This window comes from Dermacentor silvarum, chromosome 10 (assembly GCF_013339745.2).
Source record: "Dermacentor silvarum isolate Dsil-2018 chromosome 10, BIME_Dsil_1.4, whole genome shotgun sequence".
Lineage (NCBI taxonomy): Eukaryota > Metazoa > Arthropoda > Arachnida > Ixodida > Ixodidae > Dermacentor > Dermacentor silvarum.
The window spans coordinates 120,600,386-120,610,694 of NC_051163.1; the positions used below are offsets into that span (position 1 = coordinate 120,600,386).

A 10,309-nucleotide genomic window follows, 5' to 3' on the forward strand; every position below is an offset into this window, starting at 1 on the left:
AGTTTTGCTGGTGGAGTTGCACTTTTTTGTATTCAGCTGAAGGTAAGCAGCAGAGAGGCATGTCAAGACTTCATCGAGGCGCTGCAAGTGCTCATGGAAGGTCGACGAAAATATGACGATGTCGTCAAGGTAGCATAAGCAAGTCTTCCACTTTAGGCCCCGTGGTACACTGTCAATCATCCGCTCAAATGTGGCGGGAGCATTACACAGGCCGAAAGGCATTACGTTCAATTCGTAAAGTCTATCGGGTGTGACAAAGGCAGTTTTTTCCTTGTCTGCTTCGTGCATGGGGATCTGCCAGTATCCGGAGCGTAGATCAAGGCTGGTGAAATACTGTGCGCCTTGTAATGAATCTAACGCATAATCGATTCGGGGCAGTGGATATACATCTTTGCCGGTTATTTTGTTCAAGGCACGGTAGTCTACGCAAAATCGCACTGAGCCGTCATTCTTACGCACCAAAACGACAGGTGACGACCAAGGGCTTGAGGAAGGGCGGATGATGCTTCCTTTCAGCATGTCGGCAACGTGGGTATCGATGATCTGGCCATAGAGAAAGGAATTCAACAAGAGGGGACACTCCCATAGGGCCCAGCGGCCGAATTGACTGCAGCGTGCCAAGCGGTCGGTGTCGATCACTTGCATCACTTCCGGTTTCGGTTCTGGGCGCGCGTATTTTGAACGCAAGCTATAGCACGCCGGCTACGCCCCCCCCCCTTTCCCTTTTTTTTTTTTGCTCTTCGTGCAGAATCGGTTTATTATTTAGTAAAAATGATTGCGAACGATCTCGTAAAGTCCCATCGAATCTGTGCCACGTGCAATTTCACAAAGTAGACGCAAGACCTTTTGTGCAATGAGTAAATATTTATTTTGCTCTATATGAAAGCTCGTTCCGCGCTTTTTGTGCGTTCATCCAACGTTGTGACACCAGCAGGTAAGGCAGTAGTTCCTGTATGAAGCTCCACCGGACGGTTACCAGCTGAAAAAAGTTAATTACAAGCATGTTACATTTGCAAGCACGTAACAGCATGTTACAAGCATGAGTCATTTTGGCATTTAGACAGGAATACTGCGAGGCGAAACGTGCGAAAGCGGTGAATGGGCGGCATTACAAACAAAAGCAATTCGCTTTTACATACATGGCGTAGAAAATACCCGACTCATCCCAAACATATATGAAAACATCTGATTTCCAAGCGTTCCCCAATTTCCGGGCATTATTTCCTGCACTTAGGCAGCACAAATACACGAGCGACTTCGCGTTTCCAAAACTTGGCCTCGGGCGACGCGACGGTACGCGATATACACAGACGGACGCAACAGGCACTCAAGACAAATGCGTGGGTGCAATGCCTTTTTTCAGTCCTTTAGAAGACATAATTTTCGAATTACAAGTTTCTGATATGTTCGTCGTTCGCGCGTTCTGCCGGCGCCAGCAGCACACCCCATGTTATCACTCGGCAATCGCCCATCGCGTTTTCAACAGGCGTGAGTACCGAAAGAAGGTATATGTTGTTGCGGAGCCACAAAAAACGTCACAGACTTGTCCCTCTAAGATTCATTACATGCCAAACTAACTTTATCACCACGGCCGAGCTGCTTATCGCTAACTGCGTCACAGCGCGCTGTGCGGCCAGCGTGCCTCAAAAGTACCCCAGAAAGAAACGAAATTACTTTTCAGTAATGTCTGGCGTCAGAGAAAGCGGCACAAACTTCTCCTATAGCAAGATGCACTAGACTACACATCACGGCTGAGTTCTCGCTAACTGCGACACGGCGCCCTGTGCGGCCAGTGTGGCTCAAAAAACCGAAATAAGTTACAATAGTCCCATAGGAAGCGTCGGAAACATGTCTCAGCACGATTCATTTACTCAAATTAACTGCGCCAGGATGGCCGAGTTGTTTTTCGCTAACTGCGTCTTAAGTCTCGGTCCCGTGCCGTACGCCTAATTGCGTCGTAGACTGTGAAACAAGATTTCTCACCTTGCCGTAGTCCAATAGTGCAGTGGTGTCTTGTCCCAGTGCAGAATGAACGCAAGAATACGCCGAGAGCCCAATAAACCAGGTTACATTAAAAAAAAAAAAAATGAGACAGACGGGTCGCCGCGCGCGCAGCCATCCTCGCTGGCTTCGGGGGACTGTCTGGCGGATGACGCATGTATCTGGCGCGTCATTGACCTGTGGCTAGGTAAGGCAAGGAAAATAAGTCGCAAAGCTTAAGTTCATTTATGCGCAAAACGTTTTAGTTTTCGCGGCAAAGAATTAAAAAAAATAAATGAATGCCTGTTAACTTAAGTTCACTTTCTTTTTTTTCGATGCTCGCGGCAGCTAACGTTCGGTGTCAAAAGTATAGCGTGACGTATGGTGACGTGTTTCCTGTTGCCAGTTTTTGCCGAGTGTCCCCTCTTGTTGAATTTCTTTCTCTATGATCTGGCGTTCGGCGGAAGAAACGCGATATGGCCGCCGGCGCACGACGGAAGTTCCATCTGTGTGTATGCGATGAGCCGTTGCAGAAGTCTGTCCCAGAAGAGGAGAGTTCACGTCGAAGGAGTCTTTATGCTTGGATAACAACGCCAGTAACTCTTCCGTCTGCTGTGGCGTTAGATCAGTGCTGATTGCACTAGCGAGAACAGAAGCAGGGACCGTATCTATAGCTGTAGGTGCTTGTGAAACAGCAGTAGTCAAGGTAAGCACAGAGACAGGCTGAGTGTCCAGGACGCAAATTACAACGGCGCCTTTAGGAAGAAGAACTGGCTCAGTGGTATTGTTGAGTACAGCCAAAGTGGCCGTGCCACTGGTGAAGCGAACAAGGCTAGGTGCCAGAGCAATCCCTTTGGATAGACAACGAGCTGACGGTACAACTAAAACGTCACCATCGGCGATGTCAGAATTAACTACAAGATGTTGTTCGCGGCCAGTAGGCACCATACAATCGTCAGCAGTTCGTAAGCGAAGGCGCGGTTCGGGCACGTCGTCGGAATTGTCGGTCTCAGTCAAGTTAACGAGGCGTTGACGACACGAAATGAAAGCAGACGCCGAAGAGAGAAAGTCCCACCCTAGTATAAGCATGTGAGCACAGGAAGTCAACACTGCGAAATGGATATGGTGACGAATCCCGTCAATCGAAACTCGAACGGTGCATTGCACCGATGGCCGAATCACAACATTAGTTGCGCTACGTAGAACAGCTGCATTGTAATGTGTAGCAACCTTGCGTAGACGAGAGCACAAGTCAGGGTGAATAATAGAAATAGCTGCGCCCGTATCAATCAGTGCAGGAACTGGAACACCTTCTACACACACTAATAAAGTATTGGCCGGGCACACTGTAGGAATTGTAGTCTGTGCGGGTCATGCAGCTTTCCCTCCAAAAACTGCACCATCTACAGACGACATCCCGTCGTAAGCAAGCGGAGTTAGCAGACGGTGTTTCCGACGCCTCCGTAATAGTGGCGTTCTGACCTTTTGTTTGTGCTCCTGGTGTTATTGCTGTGCTCGTGGTTTACCTGAGCTGACCACCATGGAAGATGGGCCTCCTAAAGACGAACAGGCGAGCGCCGCGCGAATACGAGGTCCTCCGTTCAAGAATCGAAATGAGCCGCGAAAGAAAAACAACCGGGTGTCTGACATCGACCGAGCAAGAATCGTTGACGCCTCTAGGCGCGGCGGAAATTTGAAACAACTCGCCGCGACGCTCGGCATAAACGTAAAAACTGCAAGGTCAATTGTCGCGACAGACCGTGAAGTTTCTCTGAAAACGGGGGCTCCATCAGAAAGTTTGGCGCCGACGTCGTCGCCTTCGTAACAAGAACTGTCGACGAGAATCCAACGTTCACGTTGAAACAGATAAAGCGCACCGTTGAAGAATAAATGCCTGGTCTCACAATCAGCACCACTTCTATTGACCGCCTCCTCGACGCACACACCTACTCTGTAAAGCTGGCGACCCAGAGACCGGTGGACCGCAACCGCTCCGACGTGAAGAGCAAACGAAAAAAATATGCGCAATGGTTGCAGACGAATGGTCCCCGTGTTTGCCGCTTTTACATCGATGAAACAAATTACAGTATATGGTGTTCAAGGAAATTCGGCCGCGCAAAAACGGGCATGACAGCGCTCCAGACGACGACTTCGACAAAAGGTGCGAGCATCAACATCATCGCCTGCATGTCGGCTAACGGCGTGCTGCACTGGCGCATTGTTGAAAGGGCCCATTGGATCGTGTTCAATGAGTTTCTCGCCGACGTGTCTGCCCAGGTTGACTCAGAGGAGCCGGAAACAGAGGCCGTCTTCATTTTCGACAACGCTCCCGCTCACAACCGCGCTGAACAGGCAAATCTGGTCAGCTCGAACCATTCCATCTTAGCGGCTGCCTCCAAACAGTCCTTTTTTTAATCCAATTGAAGAAGTTTTCTCCAAATTCAAATGCCAAGTTAAAGAGTACCTCAGAGAGAGGCGCGACTCAGTACTGGTGACTCCACAAGGAGTCACACAAAAGGAGCACAGGCACTCGTTGCTTGTGAATGCTGCACAACACGAAATGCCACTTGTTCAGCGCGTGGATTGCGCGGCATTCGATAGGCACAATTTTTCTTTTGTTCAAGCTGCGCTCAGAGAGGAGGACATGTAGTTGTTCTCGGTTTGTGTGTATAAACCCACCAAGAAAGTACCTTGGACTGTATTGCAATCAAATACTGCCTTGAATAAATGACATGTTTTCGTTCAGGATATCTCGCCAAATTTTTGTACTTCTGTTGTCGAGGGAGATGTCATTTGGATACATCACGACGCTCTTTTGTAGGCGACCTTGTGGCACTCCATCCTTGAATTTGGTAAGAAAATAATGCGTACTGAGCCACACACGTCTGAGATTCAGATAGTCTCTAGTTTCCCCCGTTATATTTGACTTACCCACGGCAATCAACAAAATATAATTGCATTGACTTACACTCTGACATGCAGGTCGATAGCATGAAGAAGTTGCTAGTCAGTTGCTGGTTGGTGATGTGGCGTGAACCACTACTGATAACGTCATGCGACGCAGTAACAGTAAGCACCTATCTCACTCGGTTAACCATTTCGTTTCGTATGCCTGACACCTTTGCATAAACAGCCCACCTCACGGTATGTGAATTCCCGTGAATCACCACGTGACTTAATAATGTTACTAAATAATATCGAGAAACTAGTCACAGTGTGAAAATCATTGCTTTTGTAATGCGTATTGACAGGTTAGAAAAGTGCATGCTTGAGTACATACGTGGTGACGTCGCGTGAGTCAATATAGTGATCACGTCATGTTAATGAGTGATAGTGAGCCGGTACCTGCCCTTCGAAAACCATTTCTTTTGCTCTACGTGTCGGCATATGTTAGGAGAATATATGCTTCAGCAAGACTATGGCAACTGCGCGAGTCAGTAGTGACTTCATACTGTTACTCAACAACAACAACCAACCAGTTACAATTTGAAAACCTTTACATTTTATATGCATATCAGCAGGTGAGAAGAGTGGATGCTCGGGTATGACCGTTGTGACGTCGCACGAGTCACTACTGATCACGTCGTGTTACTGAGTGATCCTGGACAGCTACCTGGCATTATAAAACAATTTCGTTTGACATGCATGCCAGCAGATAAAAGGAGTTGATGCTCGGGTGCAAATGCGGTGACGTCGCGTGACTCACTAGTGATCACGTCATTTGACTAAGTGATAGTGAGCAGTTTCTTAACCTTTAAAAACCATTTCATTTGATAGGCATGTCGGCAGGCTATAAGAGTTCACGTGAAGGCTAGGCAAACGACGTGGTGACGCCACGTGAGTCACTCGAGATCACGACATTTCACTGGGTGATATCGAGGAGGTTGTTATCCTTCGAAAACCATTTCATTTGATATGCATGTCAGCAGGTTAGCAGAGTTCATGGTTGGGTAAATACCGTGATGACGTCACGTGAGTCACTAGTGATCACGACATTTCACTGGGTGGTAGTGAGCAGGTTGTTACCCTTTGAAAACCATTTCGTTTGAAATGCATGTCGGCAGGTTAGGAGGATTCAAGGTTGGGTAAAAACAGTGATGACGTCACGTGAGTCACTAGTGATCACGACACTTGACAGGGTGATAGTGATCAGGTTGTTACCCTTGAAAACCATTTCGTTTGATATGCATGTCGGCAGGTTAGGAGAGTTTATAGTTGGGTAAAAACCTTGGCGACGTCACCTGAGTCACTAGTGATCACGACATTTCACTGGGTGATAGTGAGCAGGTTGTTACCCTTTGAAAACCATTTCGTTTGATATGCATGTCGGCAGGTTAGTAGAGTTCAAGGTAGGGTAAAAACCGTGATGACGTCACGGGAGTCACTAGTGATCACCACACTTGACAGGGTGATAGTGACCAGTTTGTTACCCCTTGAAAACCATTTTGTTTGATAGGCATGTCGGCAGGTTAGGAGAACTCATGGTTGGGTAAAAACCGTGATGACGTCACGTGAGTCACTAGTGATCACCACACTTGACAGGGTGATAGTGATCAGTTTGTTACCCCTTCAAAACCATTTTGTTTGATATGCATGTCGGCAGGTTAGGAGAACTCATGGTTGGGTAAAAACCGTGATGACGTCACGTGAGTCACTAGTGATCACCACACTTGACAGGGTGATAGTGATCGGTTTGTTACCCTTTGAAAACCATTTCGTTTGATATGCATGTCGGCAGGTTAGCAGAGTTCAAGGTTGGGTAAAAACACTGATGACGTCACGTTAGTCACTAGTGATCACGACACTTGACAGGGTGATAGTGAGCAGGTTGTTACCCTTTGAAAACCATTTCGTTTGATATGCATGTCGGCAGGTTAGGAGAGTTCAAAGTTGGGTAAAAACAGTGATGACGTTACGTGAGTCACTAGTGATCATGACACTTGACAGGGTGATAGTGAGCAGGATGTTGCCCTTTGAAAACCATTTCGTTTGATATGGATGTCGGCAGGTTAGCAGAGCGAAGCTTGGGAGCGACGGTGGTGACGTCGAGTGAGTCACTAGTCACTTAATCATGTAACTCAACAACAGGCGGTTATCGTCTCAGAACCATTTCGTTTGATATGCATGTCGGCAGGTTAGTAGAGTTCAAGGTTGGGTAAAACCGTGATGACGTCACGTGAGTCACTAGTGATCACGACACTTGATAGGGTGATAGTGAGCAGGTTGTTACCCTTTGAAAACCATTTCGTTTGATATGCATGTCGGCAGGTTAGGAGAGTTCAAGGTTGGGTAAAAACAATGATGACGTTACGTGAGTCACTAGTGATCATGACACTTGACAGGGTGATAGTGAGCAGGATGTTGCCCTTTGAAAACCATTTCGTTTGATATGGATGTCGGCAGGTTAGCAGAGAGAAGCTTGGGAGCGACGGTGGTGACGTCGAGTGAGTCACTAGTCACTTAATCATGTAACTCAACAACAGGCGGTAATCGTCTCAGAACCATTTCGTTTGATATGCATGTCGGGAGTATAGGAGTGTGTGCTAAAGTACAAGCTTAGTGAGTTCTCATGTGTCGCTTAGTGATTATAAGTGGCTGAGTAATGGTGAGCAACTTTTTACCCTTGCAATCCATTTCGATCAATATGCGTCAAGATAGAGAAGGAAATCGCATGTCATGATACAACACAAGTAGCGCAATGTGTGTCGCGATGGTGACTCACATAAGTGAGTCACTCTTGTCACTCGGAAACGCGACTCGAAAAGGAGGAAATGAGTGATATACAAAGTACACTTAAGTGATTGAAGCAGCCATGACGAAACTGATGCGTGGAATCTGTGCTAGCTTCGTGCTGACACCAATACAGTGATGACGTCAATAAATAGACGGCATTCGTGACGCCTGGTACGATTTCACTTGCAAGAATTATTCGTTCCTCAATCAATTGCCAAGAGGAGTAAACTGACTGGCACCGGGATTAAAATGAGTGGCAATTGGATTAAAATAGCTGGCGCAAGGATTAAATCAGTTGGCACGCGGATTAATTCGGATGGCGCTGGGATTAAATGTGGTGGCGCCTGGATTAAATTGCTGGCCCTTGGATTAAAAATGCTGGCGCTCAGATTAAACTGGCTGGCACCTGGATTATTTTCGGTGCCACTTGGATTAAATTGAGCGGGAAAACCTGTAGTTTTCCGATCGGTAGTCAGGAGTGCGGGAGGCCGGAGCAGAGGTGATGTCGAGCGTCGCAGAGGGGAAGGCGAGCGGCGGCGCCCTGGACGGTAGTTGCGAGACTCTTCGGGATTTGGAGGCGGAGTAAGCGAGCGTTGGGAAAGCCGGCGCTGGTAGGGACTCGGAAGAAGCAACGGGTCTCTCTCGTAACCATCGTAACCACGGCGTTCGCCCTGTTGTCGTCTTCGACAAAAGCGCGATATGTGCCCGCGTATACCGCAGTAATAACAAATGGGGCGGGGCGTAGGCCGGGTAGGGTAATATGCTGTGGCAGGTGCACGAGGTGCTAGAGTCGCCAGATGGTTGCATAGCCGCAACCTGAGCATACGAGGGTGACGGCGAAGGAGGGACACAGCCCACAGTGCAGGTCATGGAGGACAGCTCCTCTTTGATGATGTCGCGCATGCCAGGAACCAAAGGTTGCGGCTGAAGAACGGGAGGACTGCGCAGGCCGTACACTTGGAGCTCTTCGCGTATGAGAGTCCAAATCAGGAGACGCAGCTCCGTATCCGAGGAAGGAGGCGTGTCACAGGCGACAGGTGGTATACGGATGGCCTGCAGGGCGTCCAGATGCTGGCAAGTCGCGATACCATCGTTAACGGTATTGGGATTCTTGATGGCAGTGCGTTGAACGCGACGTGGGCAATGCCCTTGAGGACATGACGAACACGATCAGATTCAGTCATGGCTACGTCAACCCGGCGACAAAGGGCGAGGACGTCCTCGATATAAGAGGTGTATGATTCCCCGGGAAGTTGCATGCGTACATCAAGCTTTTATTGCGATGGCAATTATATGGACACTCCAAAGCAGATTTCTGCCGTCGGCGTCGCCGTCGCCGTCGCCGTGAGGTTCCGTATGACGTCAATGGAGATGAAATCGTCGCCGCGCGCCGCCGAACGCTGTAACGGCGAGTGAAAGGGCGCGAGGGACGCGCGCTTTCACGGGGAGTGAACGCACGGCGGAGAACAAACGCGCGTTCTGTGCCGTGCTCCCTTAAGGGCTGCAGAAGTAGGCGTATCTTGCCTCCTTTACAATCACCATATATGTAGAGCAAACGCGCCTTCTTCTGACGCACGAAAGGCCGTGGGGGGGGGGGGGGGGGGGGGGCAGGGAAGGGAGGCGACGTTTAGCTGCGGCACCAAGTGCCTATTTATATCAGAGGCTCCGGCAACAGTCACCAACGCCGCACGCATTTTGTGCGAACGCGGGCAAAACGCCGACGGCGTCGACAACAGTGCTGTGTGTTGCCGGTGCTGCTGCATGTCCAAGTTTCTACAGCGGATAAAACTACTATCCTTACTCCGTGTAGCTCTCTACTAAGTTGCTATCGCAATTCATGCTTCGCCTTTCGGGTGAAACTGCGACAACTTTTTCTTGGCTACCTCAGAGCGGACGTTTGGGGCGCCGAAGATTTGCCGAAGCTGGTGTCTGAAAGCCGCCCTGTCAGGCAAGGAGCTCTCATGGTTAAGAAACCAAGTCCTGGCAACGTCAGTGAGGTAGAACGCGACGCTCCGAAGCTTGTGAAAATCATCCCACCGGTTGGACTCACTCACTCGGTCATAATTGTCCAGCCAGTCGTCAACGTCTCCACTAGGAAGGCCAGCGAACATGGTGGGATCGCGCTGCCGCGTGCTGATGGTCTATGAAGGAACCGCCGGTGGGGCAGAGACGCTGGGGGCTCCTGGTGGATCTTCTTGGGGCATGGTGGCGGAAAGGCGGGGCAAGCGGCGACCGGAACGAAGCTCCAGGAAAACTCGAAGTCGTAGAGGACCAAGGGATCGAGAGCAGCCTCCACCACTTGCGAGACAGCTGTTAACATCGCGGCCTATTAATAAACCTCGACGGTTTATTATGCAGGCCGCGCGCTGAAGAGAATGACGCTGGCCATGATGATGAGTCTATACAGATGAAGAAAAAGCGGTAATGTAATGCTCACAATATATATATATATATATATATATATATATATATATATATATACAGGGTGTTTCAGCAAACACTTTCAGAATTATTTAAGGTTGCTTGCGGCAGATAGCCCAATTCTAGTTAATGAGCTGGTCTACTTGAAGAGGCGGACGTTATTTGCAAGCAAAAA

The 10,309-nt window shown here is 48.9% G+C and overlaps 1 long non-coding RNA gene across 1 annotated transcript; it reads right to left on the minus strand.

Moving 5' to 3' along the window:
- Positions 1–844: 844 nt before the first annotated feature.
- LOC125940815 (uncharacterized) lies at positions 845–2,119 on the minus strand. Its single transcript, XR_007464025.1, has 2 exons — positions 1,984–2,119; positions 845–979 (listed from the first exon to the last, which is right to left on the minus strand). It is a non-coding gene; the product is annotated as an uncharacterized LOC125940815 (long non-coding RNA).
- Positions 2,120–10,309: the final 8,190 nt, after the last annotated feature.